The sequence below is a fragment of the Triturus cristatus genome, chromosome 11, assembly GCF_964204655.1.
Source record: "Triturus cristatus chromosome 11, aTriCri1.1, whole genome shotgun sequence".
NCBI lineage: Eukaryota > Metazoa > Chordata > Amphibia > Caudata > Salamandridae > Triturus > Triturus cristatus.
This window is the reverse complement of record NC_140594.1, coordinates 721,907,765-721,927,205: the sequence shown is the minus strand read 5'-3', so window position 1 is coordinate 721,927,205 and position 19,441 is coordinate 721,907,765.

The following is a 19,441-nucleotide window of genomic DNA, read 5'->3' as shown; positions in this document are numbered from 1 at the left end:
TGAATGTAAGCCTTCTGCAGTTCATGTGTAGACTCACATATTTTCCAGATGAACTATCTAAAATGGCATTCATTCTATCTTATCATGGGGGAATGGCCGACTCCTGGTTAATTCGATTGGAATGAGCCATAATGTTTCAACTTTCAAGACAAAAATTGAGAAATTGTTTGATAAGCATACATTTGTATAATCAGTAGATGCTGAAATGCTGAGCCTGAAACAAGACAGGTGAGACTTTATTTCCTACTCAACTCCCTGTAATCTCCTAGTAGCAGAGTATCGATGGCCAGAGGAGAGGAGAGCCTCAATATTTCATTGTGGTTTAAAAGACAAAGGCAACGATTTTTGGCTCAGGAGGTTGATCAACCAGAGTCCTGCAAGGATCTCATGGATTTAGCAGTTAAACGAAATCATAGCTAGGCGGGACTCCGTGGTGATCACTGTAAGCCTATCAAAAGGTGGTGGTTGTTACAGAAAAGAAAACTGAAGTTTCTAAGGCATCAGATGAAAGTGAACCAATGCACATAGGGGCCTCGGGGACCTTTAACTTAAGAGGAAGGTCAATGCTGTGGAAATGAAAATCTGTTTTTATACTCCTTGGAACATGGTAATTTCTAAGAGGATTACCGACAGAAGCCCAAAAACATAATAAAGACCCGTGGGGTGATAGGGCACTTTAGAAATTCTGGTTACATTACATTACATTCTGGGTGGAAGTGTATCTCGTATTTTCATTCAAAAAACTTTATTGGGATTGTTTAAAATCATAAAAGTACAGTCTTAATGTCACAATTTTCATAATAAATACATATTCCAGTCAATTTGAAGGTACTAATATCAGTGACTACTAATGAAATAACAATGTGGTTTGGCAGTATGCTAGCCACGCTTGATACCAAGATATCAGTGGATAATATTGCTAGTTAATTTTCTGCGAATTAACCACATTGAAAACAAAAACTTGGAGACTGAAACCACAATAAGAATCTCGTATTGGTTAGTGACTGTCAGTTAGTCTGACAGTTGTAAATGCTTCAAATTCCAGCCACATTGTATTGGTCATCACAAAGGAACAGTTCCTTGGAAATGGTACTTAATTCAGGAGCCACGGCAAACCTGCTGGACAGCTCAGATTCTAAAATGTTGGGTGTTCCCATGGAAAAGACAGAGGGACCTGAAACTGTGCATTTTATTGATGGAATTGAGTTATTATCAGGATCAATAGATTCTCTGACTGGTGTTTTGATATTGTCAATTGAAGAGTGTCATCAATAAAAGTTACAGTTTAATTTAATTGATGCACCACAGTTTACAGCAATCGTATTTGTACTTTGGTTGCTGGACCAAAACCCAGAAATCAACTGGACAACTTGTAAAGTACTCTACAGGTGTCCGTACTGTGACAGTAATTGCTGAAGAGAAACCTAAAGAAGGACACTCAAATACAATGTGTTACTGGCAGAACAAATCTTTGATTCCGAAACCACACAATTATTTGGCTTAAGTTATTTGTAAGGCTAAAGAGAATGTTCTAACGTGCATGAATCTTTTGACTGTCGACTACATTTGTTTAATGGGTCACAGATTCTCATGTGAAAAGAAAATTTGAACCTGTGATAGTATCTACATGAGTTACTAGAAATACCATTAATTTGCAGGTTTCATTCACCCCCCTCTATTCCATTGTTCCTTGTCCCTTGGACGTGTAGGAAAATGAGGGCTTTTTTTTATCACCGGGCTCTGAACCACTTTACAATCAGTACCAGATATTTCTTGCCATTAATTCCAACTTTTAAAGACCAATTTAAGAAGACCACAATCAAAACTAAACTGGATCTTCATGGACCTTACCATCTAGAACAGAGTTCTTCAAAAAGTTTTGCTCCGTGCACCCCCCCCCCCCCCCCCCCCACTAAGAAAAATATTTTGAAGTCGGGCCCCAGCTTATAAACTCTATAGGAAGGGCCGGGGGATCAGGAGTATTTTTCCAAGAGCTCATAACCCACTCTAAACATGAGACTTATAAAACAACAAATGCTTCAACCAAAAACAAGGATTGACCGAAAAATACTGGTCCCCCCAATTGAGGTGTTGTGAGCCTCTCACGCTCCTCAACCCCAAAGCAATTACACTTGCTGCACTAGTTATAACTGTAGTCCTAAGTAGCAGGCTATCTCCTCTGTCTTTTCTACCCCTTCCCCACCATGCTGGACCATCACTCCAATCTTAAAAACAGGCCGTCTGTCTCTTTCAGGAAAAAAAGAGCTTCCACATATTGTCTAGCTTTTTTCTGCAATGGTGCCCACCGTCCTAATACTAGAAAGGAAAATAAGTTCCCATGCCTCTTTTGTAAAATGAGACAGTCATAAGTGTGATGCAGTGGGACCCTCTGATCTCTGGGCCCCAGTGCTGCTGCATCTTCTACATCTTCTACTTGCAAAGAGGGAAGTCTTCTCTGTAACCATCACAGAAAAACAAGCGGGCCCCTATGTCATTAGCCCAACCTTTTGGCTTTTGCACTTTACAATGTAGGTGTCCCTTCACCGAGGAATATGTAATGCCTCTGGCCACTTTGTTCATCCAGTACTATGGACTAACAAAATTGTGCAGAAAAATAGAAGGGATGGCCTCACATACCCCCCGGGTGTCAAGCTTCATCATTGACCATCCCACATTCGCCAAAGAAACCTCTAATGGTAAACAAGCCCATATTAGGGCTGTAGTTCAAGCATTAGCAGGAAACTAAGGGGAAAAGAAAAAGGCAAAAGAGTCCAATAAAAATCCCCACCGCCTGCCAGCTCCAAACTTCCTAAATTTTATTCCTTGGTGGAGGAGGGATGGTGAAAAACAAAAACATAGGACAGTACCAGCCCTGTTATGGGGCTGATTGTCCAGTAGTAATCGATTAGGTCAACGTGTTTCAGCCCCCTGTTTGTCCCTACAGTGCTTCCCTCTCTCTATATATCACGTGTTGTGAATACAGGCATACAATACCCGATTGCTACTTGGTCCAATCCGGGTCCTTCTGTGCTAGGAGGAAATTCTCTAGAAAACATAAACATTTGTACAGTTCAGTGAACGACAAGACACATGACAAATGAAACATTTACACATTAACACATAAGTGTCTTTTTTAAGTTACCAAGGCAAATTTGTAAATCCAACCAATATGCGAAACTGCTTTCTGGTCCAAATGTATTAGTCCGCTAAAAATTGTTTGAATACTACATGCACTATTATCCACCTGTGTTCATGCATGCTCAACTTCCAAAACATATTTCATTTATGTTGTGCCATAGTCAAAACCTGCGATTTTCCGCAAAATTCATGCTTATCCCATGCAGTTTTATACACCCAATCTATATCTAAATATATCTTACCCTGTATGTTGAGTTTGTGTGCCTCATGAAGGTGTGGGGGAGGGAGTCCTGTAGTCACACCCTGCATCATTGCAATGATATACCATACACGTTAGATTTGCCAACGGCTGTAAAGATTGCAGAAAGTGGTTATGCGGTCAGGCACTGTGGGGAGAGGAGGATAAATCAAATGAGGCTTACTTCATTAAGGATCTCCCTCGCTTGATCACCTAAAGTGTATCCCTGTCCTCCTCCTGATGTTACTGGTTTGGTTTGTATTATTACCCCATCATACCTTTTGCATTGCATTGCTCCAACAAGATTTCACGTCTTCCTAAACAAAGTCCTTCAGGAGTTTATTGACAAATATGCTGTTGTCTACATCAACATCATTTTCATCTACTCTCACACTGCAGACAATCAACTAAAACACGATGGGCCATTCTTCAACAATTGCCAACACACCATCTGTATGGAAGTTTGGAAAAGTGTGAGTTCCATACTTCCTCAGTAGAATTGATGGTTTTTATTATCACTCTGTCAGGTATCAGATGGACCCTAAGATGCTTGTGGAAATTGAGAAGAGGGAGGCCCCAGAGTCCATTAGAGGGATGCAAAGCTCCCTATGGTTTAGTATTTTATATAGATGCTTCATAGACCACTTCTCTATACTGTAGCATAAATTACTGGAGTAATTCGAAAAGGAACAACATGTGCGTGGACAGACGTGGCTCAAAAGTATTTCCAGATTTAAGTCAAAAATAATTACCGCCTCAATTTTACACTGTTTAGATGCTATTTAACCTCTCACTGTGGAAGATGTTGCTTTATAACTGGCTATGGGAGGTGCCCTGTCACAGTAAGACATTATCCCTAGGCAATAACTTCCAGTCACCTATCTATTAAGGAAGTTTGCTCTAGCTGAAAGCAATTATGTAGTAGCAGACAGATAATTGTTGGTTATTTAGACGGCATTTTTAGACTCAAGACATTATTTGTTAGGTTCTCATCATGTAGAATTTTTTTTCACTGATGATTGTAAAGTGCATTTTTTAAAAATCAGCACACACTTTGTTTGCCAGACAGTTGAGATGGACCGTGTTGTTAATGATTACATTCTTGTAATACAGATACAACCAGGTAATAAATATGGAAAGGCAGCTGCTTTATCTAGATATAGATACTCTGCAGCAGAGCACATCAGAGCACTCATTAAACAACAAACTTTATTTGGCTTTTACCAAATAAAACCAGAAAAGGTCAAATATGCAATACATTTACAACATTAAGAATCTGTAAAACCATACATATGCCACACTACACCTCAATATCAATACAATAAAATTAATGATGGGTCAGTAAAAATGATTTGGAAAATTCAGAGAGATACATGAATACAAAAGAAATAAAAATAATTTCTCAACGACACATTTGACCGTGACTAACCCTCATCTTTTAATCACAGCTAGATCTAAGCCTAACAGCAGAGTGTAAAAAATGGAAGGCATAAAATACAGCGTAACTAGAAAGCATTTGTAAAAAGGTAAAAGCAGGTCGGACATGTCTAAAATTTGCAGCATTGGCCCGCACAATGTCACCCTTCATTCTACTAATTTGAGACCGCCAATTCAAAGCAGAGTTGTAAAAAATCCCAAGGTATTAAAAAAACACTAGTCTTGAGGACCGGGGTGGACCCAACCATAGAGGTAAAAGATTTTTTTGAACATGGACCCACCACCATCAATAAGACTATTCTTAACCAACAGATCCAGTTCCTCCAAATACCGGATAAAACAATTCAACACAATTTGCAACCCCCTTCTGGACCCCTCTCTGTATTAAGAATTGCTGGGTAAACTTAAAATCTTTTGTGTAATGGACCACAATATTGGTATATCTATGGAGATCCCTTAGGAAAAGAACAATGTCTCTATCTACTCTGATGGAGAGCATGATCTGTCAAAGTTTGGAGGTGCAACACAATCAAATGCGGAAGACATATCCATAAAGGCCAGGAGGATGGAACCGGAACTGGCAAAGGTAAAATTATTGAGGATCAAGTAATTGGTAAAACATTGATCAACCATTGACCGTCCTGGGCAAAAGCCATACTGAACTTCTGATAGAATATTGTTTTTGTCTGCCCATCCAGAAAGCCTATCTAATAGGATGCTTCCAACCACCTTTACCACCGAATCAAGCAGGGAAATTGGCCTGTAACAATGGGTACTATCTCTGTCAAACACAGACAACCTAATTTACAATTCAAGCCCGGAGAAGTAACATTGTTGTCTTCAAAACATTTGAGCTTAAAAGGATGAAACAGGTTTCAACCTAAATTTGTTGGACCATTCAAGGTCATTACAAAAATCAAATCAGTTTGGTAGCTATTTAGGGCCTCATTACGATGTCGGACGGAAAGCACTCTGACCAACTCCTTGTCGGAATCGATTCCGACCGACTCATGTTCGGAGAGTCTGGCCAATTACGATGGTTCCTAACACCGTTTGAAAACTTTCCTATTGGCTTCAATGAGAGCCTGTGTTCCACCCTACAAACACAGGCTCCAATTGAAAAAAGGGGTGGTTGCGGAAAACCTTGTACTCTGTTGAAGGCATCCCATGGTGGCTGTCACACTGTGCATGGTTTTAAAAGGGGGATCTTGGGTACCCCATGGGCCCTAACCAGAGCCCTCAGGGTGAAGAGGAGCCTACTAGGGGCCCCCAAATCAGTTTCCCACAGCCTTTTCATGTCGGACAGTCTGACTTGGAAAGGCTGTCAGAATCCGATATCATAATTGGTCGGTCAGAAATGCTGTGCATTAAGCTGTACGAATCAGCTCCGACGGACTTGGATTCTCCAATGCTGGTCTGAACCAATTCGGAATGACCGAATATTACTTTCCAACGTAATCGGTCTGTCGGAAATGTTTCCGAGTCGGTTGGAAACATGGGTTCCGACAGGGGTTAGAAAAATCCGAATGCCGTTCCGAGCCTTTTTGACCGATATGGTTATGAGGCCCTAAGTGGAAGCTACCAACGAGGCCACCTGTTCACCCAGCATTCCACATCACTTTATTGAAAGTAGCTGCAAAGGGAACACATGGTTTCACTGACACTCTATCAAGTCAAAGATCAATCAAAGGGTGCAGTAAGAGTGATTCTACAATCAAAACCTGCCCAGGATCCACTCTCTCAACTCATAGACAGGAAAGGGCATGGAAGCGAGAGCAGAACACAGGAGCCTGTTGGTCCAATTCATGTCTCACGATGATCATGATAGTTCCATATCAGCAATCTCACCAAACCCAAACCTAGGAGGGAAGGCTTTGGGAGGTATTTACTGTCATGCCTGCCTTGTTGGATTCTTTTGTCAAACAACATAAGGAGGCACATTTCCGTTGTGGGGAAGAGTTGAAGGAAGTCTGCACAATTAAATGTGATAAGTCATCTTGAATGTGGTCAGTTGATACCCTTGTTTAAGGTACGCCATTGTATTATGGCTCCTGCAAGATTACTAAATCCTGTAGGAACTGTGGTCATCTTGGACGCAGCCCATTATTTAACCTTGCCCACACATAGCCTCATGCTTGCTATCCAGAGGCTGCTCATGAAGAGGAGGGTCACCATCATGGTCTCAACACCGTCTTTCTTGTTGGTTTCACGTTGCCCTGACCTGACTCCTTGAGGAACGTGAGAGGAAAGAAATCATAGGAAAATTCTTTTGAAAATCCAAGACATTCTATGGAGCGTGAAAAGAACTTTAAAACAAGGAATACATGAGTGACTTAATTGGAGACTTTAATTTTATTGTGAGGAAGATATTGTTTTAAAGATTCAAACAATTTTTGTGATGATTGTCAAAATGCATTGTTGTTTGCTTAACCAATTTTATTTGTTTTTCGTGAAGAATGCTTGTTTTATGGTAGTGCAACTGGTTCAATCCCACCTGGCACCCTCTGCCTGACAGGCTGAACTAAGATAAGAACAGCCTGCAGAGATCTTTGTGTCTGAGACATTTTTTAGGGGATAATTAGAACAGCATGCATACTCTGGTGGTTAAGGCACCTTATGAACAAATGTGCGTCTTGTCTAGTCACAGTTTTGACTCATAATGTAGTAGCATGGAGGGGTAACGTTCTTATTGCAGACCACAATGTGTGACATGCAGTTCATGCATTAGTATTTAAAGTGGATAGCTCAGTGGATTATTGCTTTTGTCACTGAGATCCTTTTGTTACTTGCAGTTCACAAATAACAATCTTCTAATATAACACATTCCCCACAAACGTGCATCAAAGCATGGCATGCATCTTGAAAGGCATAGGCTTAGAACCCTATTGTTTTCCCACACAATCTTTGTTATTCTAAGGTTACTAAAAAGGGTTCTTTTGGATAGAATTACAATGTAATTGACATGACACCCTACCATGGGGTGGATGTACTAACACCGTCCACCTGGTTTGCATCTTAAATGTGATGCAAACCTGGTGCAAAGTGTTGTATTTAGGGCTTCCTTTTCGGTACAAATCCTGAATTCCATTGGAAAATAGCCCTAAAGTAATACACAGTAGCTCTATGCAGTACTTTACATCAAGGAGGTATACCCTGGGTGGTACATGGATGTTCCCCTGCACTCATGCATGGGTTTTGACACCAAACCCTACCTACTAACTTTGGTAGAATAGGATTGGCATAAGAAAATTACACCTCCTTGAGGAAGGTGTGAAGTTGGACAAAAGTTTTTTTTTCTTGAAACTTTTCCAAATCTGCATGTGTGCTGCACCAAATAGCATACATGCAAAGTGTTACTTTTTGTACTTTATAGAATTATGTGCTGGAAGGATACCCTTCCAGTATAAAACCTAATCTTGACATCAAGCAAGCACCCTTGCTCTTTGGGGCAATGGTGCAAGCATTGACGAAAAGTAGTCTAAAGTACACCAGCACTACAGGAGAGAGCAACAGCACTATAGCTTAGTAGATAAGGAGCTGTTGTGCTCTTTGCTTTTCACACAACACTGCACAGCAGTTTTGGCTGCTCTTCATCATAACAACTTAGTTTATCTGTCTCTTTGGTTCTCCAGACCAAGCACTCTGAAAATATAATGCCTAACTGTATGCCTGACATGTAGTCCTCATTGTCTTAAATAACATTTCCTGCACATCAATTTACACACTGATTGTCTCTGTATAACATGTTCGTGATGTAAAGCATTCTGGGAATCTACATTCGGACGAATAGTGCCACAAAATAAATAAATGTGAGAGAGGGTCTAAAGAGAGAGTAGGTGCAGCACTGGATGGTGGTTGTGAGAAGTTGGCCTGGTATATGCTGTTCACTAGTTAAAGTGACCACCTTGTACCATGCCAAGCAACCCTTATGGTGTGGTTGTAAGTCAACCTTTTCGGGCCAGCTGCCCTAGTGGTAGCGTAGGCTAAGCAGTCTTTCAGGCTAAACTCGTTTTGGCATGTAAAGCAAGCTGTTTTACCATATGTAACCCCCCTTTATACCAATGAAAGGACACCACACAGATATATATTCAAAATATATATGTTTTTATTACTCAAAGTATCCCCTAGACTCTTTATGAGCACAGGAGCACAAATCGTTAAACAAGAAAGTATTAAAATATACAGAAGTTGCACTTTATATGGATAGGCCCTGGTGGCCGATCAAACCATATACTAAAATAGTGGTATAAGTACCACGACTAGGAAAGGGAAAAGGCCTAGGGCCTCTAGAATCGCTGGGCCTACAAGGAGCTAACTTCAGTTAATGACCAGGAGGTCCACGGGTCGCGTGTGCAGTGAGGAAAGTTACACGCGGGCTCCCATAGGTTTTCAATGGGTGCGTAAAAGTCAAAAGTTACTGCTAGAAGGGTCTTCTGGATGGACTACGAACTTAAGATTTAAAACACAGACACTAGAGATGTTTATCTACACTTGTGCACTGGAGTGCCAGCTTTACCTCACCCACAGGAAGCGGGTGCATAGGTCTCGAAGTGCGTCGGGTTTCGTCTATCTGTTCAATGGAGCCTGATGACAAAGATGCTGCAGGCGGTCGGTCCAGAAGGGATGCGGTGGATCCAAGGGTGGATCGGAGTTGTAGAAGACCTGTAAGCAGAGGGGACAGTGTTCACAGTCACTAGCCAGTGACCGGCGTGGCACCAGGTGGGTACCAGGCGATGTCGGGTGCAAACAGGCAAGGAGGTGTAGCTTGTCTCTGCAGCCACGTGGTCCCTGAAGGTCGACGACGTCCAGGTGTCGGTTCGCAAGCTGTCCCACGCAGGCTCTCGCTGTCGGCGGTGTCGGCGACTCAAAGGAAGCAAACAAGCCTTGGCAAAAGCGGGAGTCGCAGGAATTGAAGAAAGCTGATTACTCTGACCAGCAAGGTCAGAGGGGCTGCTCTTTTGGAGGGAAGCAGGGGCCAGTCTGGAGCAACCAGACCAGCATTGTAGTTTTCAAAGTAGGTCGCCAAGATGGCCACTAGCCAACGGGCCAGGGTTCGGTTAGGCGCGTCGAGTTGCAAAGTGCAGAGGGGCCCCACGCAGATCGTGGAGATGCTGGAGGGCTCACCTTTGGTGCAGATGCTGCTCGGGTGTTGGGCTTCTCAGGTCCCAAAGCACAACTTGGAGGGAGTCTCTGTTGTCGCGCTTGCAGTTTGTCGTGGGTCTTTCAAGATGGCTGGCTCCACGTGTCTCGGTGCCTCCACGGGTTCCTTCTTTGCAGGGACTGTGGATCAGGCTGTGAGAGGTCTGGAGGTCTAGTTCTTGTTGGGCTCTGGGCTTGGGCTCCGGCAGGAGGCGGCGGCAAAGCAGACGTCGAGTAGCTGGTTGGTACTTGCGTTAGCAAGATGGTCACTCCCTGACCATAGGGGAGAATTCCTTCTGTCCTCTGTGCAGCAGAGCGTCGAAGTTCCTGTCTTCTTCTTAGTGTTAAGTTGATTCCAGGATGTCTGAAGTCTTAGGACACAGCTCCTACCTTTAAGCGGATTCTATTGGCCGGACTACCTGCTAGGTCCCTCCCTAAGGGTGGGACCAGGAAGGAGGGTGGTTACACCCCCAATCCTTTGTCCAGCTCGCCCCAGGTCCGGGGCTGGTGTGCCCCAGGACCGGTTTGAACTGGCATATGCACCGAGGCTCCTTGTGAGCCTCAGGCATGTCTGATTCTATTCAAGCCCTACCTGACCAATACACAAAATCCTGTCTGGGGTGGTGCTCGCACCTCCCCTGGCAGGAAACCCTTTGTCCACGTCTCCCAAGCTGGAAGGACTCCCAGCAGCAGGAGGGCAGACTTGTGTCGGTGGTGGCAGCGTCCATTTTGTGGAGCTGAGGCTATGTCTGATTTTACCCGGGTTTCAGGTGCTGTACATGTCGTGTCCCTCTAGAAGGGTGGAATGCTAACCCCGTCGCCAGAATTGGTGAGGGGTTAGTATTCCAATTCGTATGACACCTTACTCGACCTGTTTTGGTAAAGCCAAACCAAAGATAGCATTTAACCGCGAGGTTCATAATGCACTTAAGAGTATATGGTATGACGATACCTGGAAACGGTAGAAGGAAGTTGTTCCGACCACTGTAGACAGGCTCAGCTCATGCCAGAGCACCATCTCACATGGAACCAAGCACTCTGCCTTCAGGATTGTTAAGGCCTGCCATAGGAGTGACTTATAGGTTAACATGTGTCCCATTTAAGGTTAGGTATAGGTATACTACACCTAAGTAAGAGGTGGTTACACCAACTTACCCCAGCTAATTGATCAGCCAGTTGTGTCAAATTGCTAGGCCAGGCCAGGGGTGGCATAATACATGCTTCAGCCCCTGGTAGGCCTTAGATACACCAATGCCCTGGGTACCTAGTGTACACTGGTACAGGGGGCTCACAGGGTGATCTAGTTCCAATTGGTTATGCACCTAGAGTGCATAGTGTCAATTTAGTAGAGAGAACAGCAGGCTGGGGGTCTGATTAGCAGGCCCACAGCCTCAATATGTCAAAAACCAGTGAAGCAAAAAGCAAACATTTGGGGTGACCATAGGATAGCAGACCTTACTCTCCTCCACAACCCCCCCAAACGCAGGGACATTAAACTAGCCTTGACCAGTCTCGTCTTCATGTCCTAAGTGAAAGTACCTGGAGAGACCATCTGCATTCCCATGGTCTGTACCTGGCCGGTGCTCCACTGTAAAGTCCATCCCCTGTAGAGAAATGGACCACCTAAGCAGTTTGGGGTTTTCACCCTTCATCTGATTTAGCCACAAGAGGGGCTTATGGTCGGTCTGAATCTTGAAGTGAGTGCCAAACAAGTATGGCCTCAGCTTCTTCAGGGCCCACACCACAGCAAAGGCCTCCCTCTCAATAGCTGACCAATTTTTCTCTCTGGGGGTCAACCTTCTGCTAATAATAAAAGCAATAGGTTGGTCTTGACCATCTACATTAAGTTGTGACAGCACAGCTCCCACACCCAACTCAGAAGCATCTGTTTGGACAATAAACTCTTTGGAGTAGTCAGGACTTTTCAGGATAGGTGCAGAGCACATGGCCTTCTTCAGTTCATCAAATGCCTTTTGACAGCTTACTGTCCACTGAACCTTTTTGGGCATCTTCTTGGATGTCAGATCATTAAGAGGAGTCACAATGGACCCATAGTTCTTAACAAACTTCCTGTAGTACCCAGTCAAGCCCAAGAAAGCTCGAACTTGAGTCTGGGTGGTTGGAGGAGACCAGTCCTTGATGGATTGTATCTTACTCTCCAGTGGTTGAACTTGGCCTCCACCTACAAGGTGGCCCAAGTACACAACCTTACTCTGCCCTATCTGGCACTTAGTAGCCTTGATAGTGAGGCCTGCCTTTTGCAGAGCCTCAAGTACCTTCTTCAGGTGGATCAGGTGATCCTCCCAGGTGGAGCTAAAGACAGCAATGTCATCAAGATATGCTGCACAAAAGTCATCCAACCCAGTAAGGACTTGATTCACCAACCTTTGGAAGGTGGCAGGTGCATTCTTCAGACCAAAGGGCATCACCAAAAATTGATAATGCCCACCTGGGGTTGAGAAGCTGTTTTGGCCGTGGACTCCTCAGCTAACCTGATTTGCCAATAGCCAGCTGTCAAATCAAATGTGCTCAAAAGCTTAGCAGAAGCCAGTTTATCTATGAGCTCATCTGCCCTTGGAATAGGATGTGCATCTGTCCTAGTGACAGCATTGAGTCCTCTGTAATCCACACAGAACCTCATCTCTCTCTTGCCATCTTTAGTGTGAGGTTTGGGGACCAGAACCACTGGGCTAGCCCAGGGGCTCTCTGAGGGCTCAATGACACCCAATTCCAGCATTTTGTGTACCTCAGCCTTTATACAGTCCCTGACGTGGTCAGGTTGTCTGTAAAGTTTGTTCTTTACAGGAAGACTGTCACCAGTGTCCACCACATGGGTACACCAGTCAGTTTGACTAAGTATCAGTGAGAACATATGCTGAAATGATTGTAGAACTTGTCTACACTCCATCTGCTGATGATCAGTGAGGTTGCCTCCAAGGGTCACTCCTTCAACTGAACCATCTTCAGGGTTCTGAGACAACAGGTCTGGGAGAGGGTCACTCTCTTCCTCCTGTCCCTCATCTGTAGCCATGAGCAAGCCCATGTCTGCCCTGTCAACATATGCTTTTAACCTGTTAACATGGAGTACCCTGTGGGGACTCCTGGGAGTGCCTAGGTCCACCAAGTAGGTAACCTCTCCCTTCTTTTCCAGGATTGTATGGGGTCCAGACCATTTGTCTTGGAGTGCTGCTGGGGCCACTGGCTCCAACACCCATACCTTCTGTCCTGGCTGAAACTCAAAAAAGACAGCCTTTTGGTCATGCCAAGCTGTCTGTAAGGCCTGGCTTGCCTCAAGGTTTTTGGATGCCTTCTCCATGTACTCAGCCATCCTGGAGCGGAGACCAAGTACATAGTCCACTATGTCTTGTTTAGGCTTTTTGAGAGGTAACTCCTATCCTTCCCTCACTAAACACAGTGGGCCTCTTACAGGGTGCCCAAACAACAATTCAAAGGGGCTGTAGCCAACTCCTTTTTGTGGGACCTCTCTGTAAGCAAACAGAAGGCAGGGTAGAAGGATGTCCCATCTTCGCCTGAGCTTTTCAGGTAATCCTTTGATCATACCCTTTAGGGTCTTGTTGAATCTCTTAACAAGCCCATTGCATTGTGGGTGATAAGGAGTGGTGAACTTGTAGTTGACACCACATTCCTTCCACATAGCTGTCAAGTATCCTGACATGAAGTTGGTACCTCTGTCAGAAACCACCTCCTTAGGAAACCCCACTCTGGAGAATACTCCCAGTAGGGCCCTGGCCACAACAGGAGCTGTTGTGGTCCTAAGGGGAATTGCCTCTGGATACCTGGTGGCATGATCCACTACCACCAGTATAAATCTGTGCCCAGATGCAGTGGGAGGATCCATGGGACCCACTATATCTATTCCCACTCTTTCAAAGGGAACCCCCACCACAGGTAGTGGTATTTGGGGGGCCTTTGTTGTGCCACCTGATTTGCCACTGGCTTGGCAGGTCACGCAGGAGCGACAAAACTCCTTGGTATCTTCATTCATGTGAGGCCAGTGAAAGTGAGGGACAAGCCTGTCCCAAGTCTTGTTCTGGCCTAAGTGTCCTGCTAGAGGAATATCATGGGCCAAGGTAAGAAGGAAGCCCCTAAATTGCAGAGGTATAACCAACCTCCTGGTTGCACCAGGTTTTGGGTCTCTAGCCTCTGAATAAAGGAGCCCATCATCCCAATACACTTTATGGGTACCTTGAGCATTCCCAGCAGCCTCAGCAGCAGCCAGCTGTCTGAGGGGTTCAAGAGATGGACAGGATAACTGAGCCTGCCCCAAGTCAGCCCTGGAAGGTCCCCCTGTCCCCAGAAACTCAACCTGGTCAGGTTCAAGCTCTTCAGGAACAGTTCCTTCAGGGTTCTCAAGATCATCTTCCTGGGAAGGCTGATCACCACTTGGAGGCAAGGGGGAAGGCACAGCCTTAACCCTCCTGTTCTTCTTCTTGGTAGGTGCTTGGTCCATTGTTCCAGGATCCAAGACCTGAGGTTCAGTAAGGCACTTTTTGGCCTGTGACCTGCTCACAGCAAGGACATGTGGTGATATACCTAACATCTCTGCATGTGTCATGTACTCCACTTCTGACCATAGAGAACTCTCTAGGTCATTGCCCAACAAACATTCTACTGGGAGGTCTGCACTAACCACAACCCTTTTGAGGCCAGTTACCCCTCCCCATGAGAAGTTAACAACAGCCACACTATGTGAAGTAGTGGCATTGCTGGCATTGGTCACCAGGTAATTCTCACCTGGTATGTACTGTCCAGGGTCCACAAAGCCTGGTGTCACCATAGTGACACTGGCACATGTGTCCCTGTAGGCTTGAGCCACTTTTCATTTATTAAAGGAGTCTGTCTGTACTTGCCCAGGTTACTGGGGCTCACAGTCAGGGACAAATCCATGTCCCCATCACAGATCAAGACTGCCTGTGTAAGGGTTCTGTCTAAGTCAGAATCTCCTTCAGTTCCCATAGTGATTCCCACTACACCCTTTGTCTGGGGACCAACACTGCTAACAGTACTACTGGGAGCAGGTGCCTTAGGGGCAACAGTGTTGGGGGCTCCACCCTTCTTACAATCACTAGTCCAGTGAGTTGTATTCTTGCAAGATTTGCACCAGGGTTTCTTTGGACCTTCTTTCTTCTTCCCTTTAGGTTGTTGGGACCCACCCTCATTAGTATTAGTTTGGGGCCCTGTTGAAGACTTCTGGTCTTTGGATTTCTGATCTCCACCCTTTTGGTCTGTTTTCTTCTGATCACCCCCTTGGCCCTGGTTCTGGTTCTTTTGCTTAACCCTGGTTCTGACCCATTTGTCTGCCTTCTTTCTCAATTCTTGGGGAGAGGTCAGATCTGAGTCACCCAAGTGTTGATGCAGTTGCTGGTTCTGACAGTTATTTAAAATCTGTTCTCTCATCATCAAATTGTACAATCCTGTATAATCAGATACCTTACTTCCCAGCAACCAACCCTCCAAAGCCTTAGTGGCACATTCAATATATTCAGACCAGTCCTGAGTCTGTGTCTTCTGGGTATCTCTGAACATTAACCTGTACTGTTCAGTGGTTAAGCCTAACCCATCAACCAGGACACTCTTCAGGGCTCTGTAGTTTCTGACATCCTCCTCTCTAACAGTGAGGAGTCTATCTCTGCCTCTAGCTTCAAAGGAGAGCCATAAGATTGCTGCCCACTGGTCTTCAGGAACCTGCTGCACTTTGCAGGCTCTCTCAAGAGCAGTCATCCACTTGTGGATATCATCCCCACTTTTGTAGGGTGGCACAACCTTGGACAGGTTCCTATTATCAAAGACCCTATCTTTGTCCCTAGGGACATTGCTGCCACCAGTGGGTATAGACCCACCCTCTCTAGGTTGCCTAGCCTTGTTCAGTTTCTCTTCCATCAGGGCTACTTCTAGCTCTTGTCTCCTGATCCTCAGCTGAGCTTCCTTCATTCTGGCCTCATGCTCCCTCCTCTGAGGGCTGGTCATCCTTCTTCTGGAGTGACCTTGAGAGCCTCTAGAGGCATGAGAAGCATTAGAGTCACCTGAGTGATTCCCCTGTCTCCCAAACCCCTGGTTAAGTCCACTGGGGAGATCCAATGGGGGGACCCCATTGTCTTTCCCAAATAGCCTTAAGTTAGCTGGGCCAAGTATAACACTTGGCACTGGGCTAGTTCTCCCTTCATCCCCACTACCATCAGTGTCAGTACCCTTATCACTTTCATACTCTGTAATATGATTCTCATCTAAGGGGTGACTATTGGAAAGGGGTACTTCAGTAGCATCTTCAGAAGGGGGGCCTCCTGTTCCAGTCCCTGAGGGGCCAAACTGGGAGGCTTTCTTGAGAGCTCTCTGATCTTCATCAGTTTGCAAGAGTTCTCTGAGTTCAGCAGAGGTAGGGTTCCTGGGCTGTTTAAGGCCCCTGATGTTTGCCAACTGCCTGAGCTCATTTTGGTTTAGGGTAGCAAAGATGGATGGTGCCCTCTGGGGGTCACTCTCGACAGAGATGGGTACATTGGACCCCTCTGCCCCAGCCATTTCTCTTAAGTGTGAGTGGATGTGTTGCAGCTACCTACACTTGGGTTTTCCTACTAAACCTATCTAGTAGTTGTAGTCAGGGTGTGCTACTCCCTTTGCTCTACAACAACTAAGTTCAGTAGAACTTAAGTATATAACTAATCTTGTTTTATATGTACCTACAGGTACCTGTGTGATCTTTCAATTGGTAACAAAGAGATTACAACGGTAAAACACAGCAAGCTCAAATCCCAACCGCTGCTCACCAATGTGAGAAGTTGGCCTGGTATATGCTGTTCACTAGTTAAAGTGACCACCTTGTACCATGCCAAGCAACCCTTATGGTGTGGTTGTAAGTCAACCTTTTCGGACCAGCTGCCCTAGTGGTAGCGTAGGCTAAGCAGTCTTTCAGGCTAAACTCGTTTTGGCATGTAAAGCAAGCTGTTTTACCATATGTAACCCCCCTTTATACCAATGAAAGGACACCACACAGATATATATTCAAAATATATATGTATTTATTACTCAAAGTATCCCCTAGACTCTTTATGAGCACAGGAGCACAAATCGTTAAACAAGAAAGTATTACAATATACAGAAGTTGCACTTTATATGGATAGGCCCTGGTGGCCGATCAAACCATATACTAAAATAGTGGTATAAGTACCACGACTAGGAAAGGGAAAAGGCCTAGGGCCTCTAGAATCGCTGGGCCTACAAGGAGCTAACTTCAGTTAGTGACCAGGAGGTCCACGGGTCGCGTGTGCAGTGAGGAAAGTTACATGCGGGCTCCCATAGGTTTTCAATGGGTGCGTAAAAGTTCAAAAGTTACTGCTAGAAGGGTCTTCTGGATGGACTACGAACTTAACACTTAAAACACAGACACTAGAGATGTTTCTCTACACTTGTGCACCGGAGTGCCAGCTTTACCTCACCCACAGGAAGCGGGTGCATAGGTCTCGAAGTGCGTCGGGTTTCTTCTATCTGTTCAATGGAGCCTGATGACAAAGATGCTGCATGCGGTCGGTCCAGAAGGGATGCGGTGGATCCAAGGGTGGATCGGAGTTGTAGAAGACCTGTAAGCAGAGGGGACAGTGTTCACAGTCACTAGCCAGTAGGTACCAGGCGATGTCGGGTGCAAACAGGCAAAGAGGTGTAGCTTGTCTCTGCAGCCACGTGGTCCCTGAAGGTCGACAACGTCCAGGAGTCGGTTCCCGAGCTGTCCCACGCAGGTTCTCGCTGTCGGCGGTGTCGGCGACTCAAAGGAAGCAAACAAGCCTTGGCAAAAGCAGGAGTTGCAGGAATTGAAGAAAGCTGATTACTCTGACCAGCAAGGTCAGAGGGGCTGCTCCTTTGGAGGGAAGCAGGGGCCAGTCTGGAGCACCCAGACCAGTGTCACAGTTTTCAAAGTAGGTCGCCAAGATGGCCACTAGCCAACGGGCCAGGGTCCGGTTAGGCGCGTCGAGTTGCAAAGTGCAGAGGGGCCCCACGCAGATCGTGGAGATGCTGGAGGGCTCACCTTTGCTACAGATGCTGCTCGGGTGTTGGGCTTTTCAGGTCCCAAAGCACAACTTGGAGGGAGTCTCTGTTGTTGCGCTTGCTGCTTGTCGTGGGTCTTTCAAGATGGCTGGCTCCACGTGTCTCGGTGCCTCCACGGGTTCCTTCTTTGCAGGGACTGTGGATCGGGCTGTGAGAGGTCTGGAGGTCCAGTTCTTGTTGGGCTCTGGGCTCGAGCTCCGGCAGGAGGCGGCGGCAAAGCAGACGTCGAGTAGCTCGTTGGTACTTGCGTTAGCAAGATGGTCACTCCCTGACCATAGGGGAGAATTCCTTCTGTCCTCTGTGCAGCAGAGCATCGAAGTTCCCGTCTTCTTCTTAGTGTTAAGTTGATTCCAGGATGTCTGAAGTCTTAGGACACAGCTCCTACCTTTAAGCGGATTCTAGGGGCCGGACTACCTGCTAGGTCCCTCCCTAAGGGTGGGACCAGGAAGGGGGGTGGTTACACCCCCAATCCTTTGTCCAGCTCGCCCCAGGTCCAGGGCTGGTGTTCCCCAGGACCGGTTTGAACTGGCATATGCACCGAGGCCCCTTGTGAGCCTCAGGCATGTCTGATTCTATTCAAGCCCTACCTGACCAATACACAAAATCCTGTCTGGGGTGGTGCTCGCACCTCCCCTGGCAGGAAACCCTTTGTCCACGTCTCCCAAGCTGGAAGGACTCCCAGCAGCAGGAGGGCAGACTTGTGTCGGTGGTGGCAGCGTCCATTTTGTGGAGCTGAGGCTATGTCTGATTTTACCCGGGTTTCAGGTGCTGTACATGTCGTGTCCCTCTAGAAGGGTGGAATGCTAACCCCGTCGCCAGAATTGGCAAGGGGTTAGTATTCCAATTCGTATGACACCTTACTCGACATGTTTTGGTAAAGCCAAACCAAAGATAGCATTTAACCGCGAGGTTCATAATGCACTTAAGAGTATATGGTATGACGATACCTGGAAACGGTAGAAGGAAGTTGTTCCGACCACTGCAGACAGGCTCAGCTCATGCCAGAGCACCATCTCACATGGAACCAAGCACTCTGCCTTCAGGATTGTTAAGGCCTGCCATAGGAGTGACTTATAGGTTAACATGTGTCCCATTTAAGGTTAGGTATAGGTATACTACACCTAAGTAAGAGGTGGTTACACCAACTTACCCCAGCTGAGTGATCAGCCAGTTGTGTCAAATTGCTAGGCCAGGCCGGGGGTGGCATAATACATGCTTCAGCCCCTGGTAGGCCTTAGATACACCAATGCCCTGGGTACCTAGTGTACACTGGTACAGGGGGCTCACAGGGTGATCTAGTTCCAATTGGTTATGCACCTAGAGTGCATAGTGTCAATTTAGTAGAGAGAACAGCAGGCTGGGGGTCTGATTAGCAGACCCACAGCCTCAATATGTCAAAACCCAGTGAAGCAAAAAGCAAAAATTTGGGGTGAC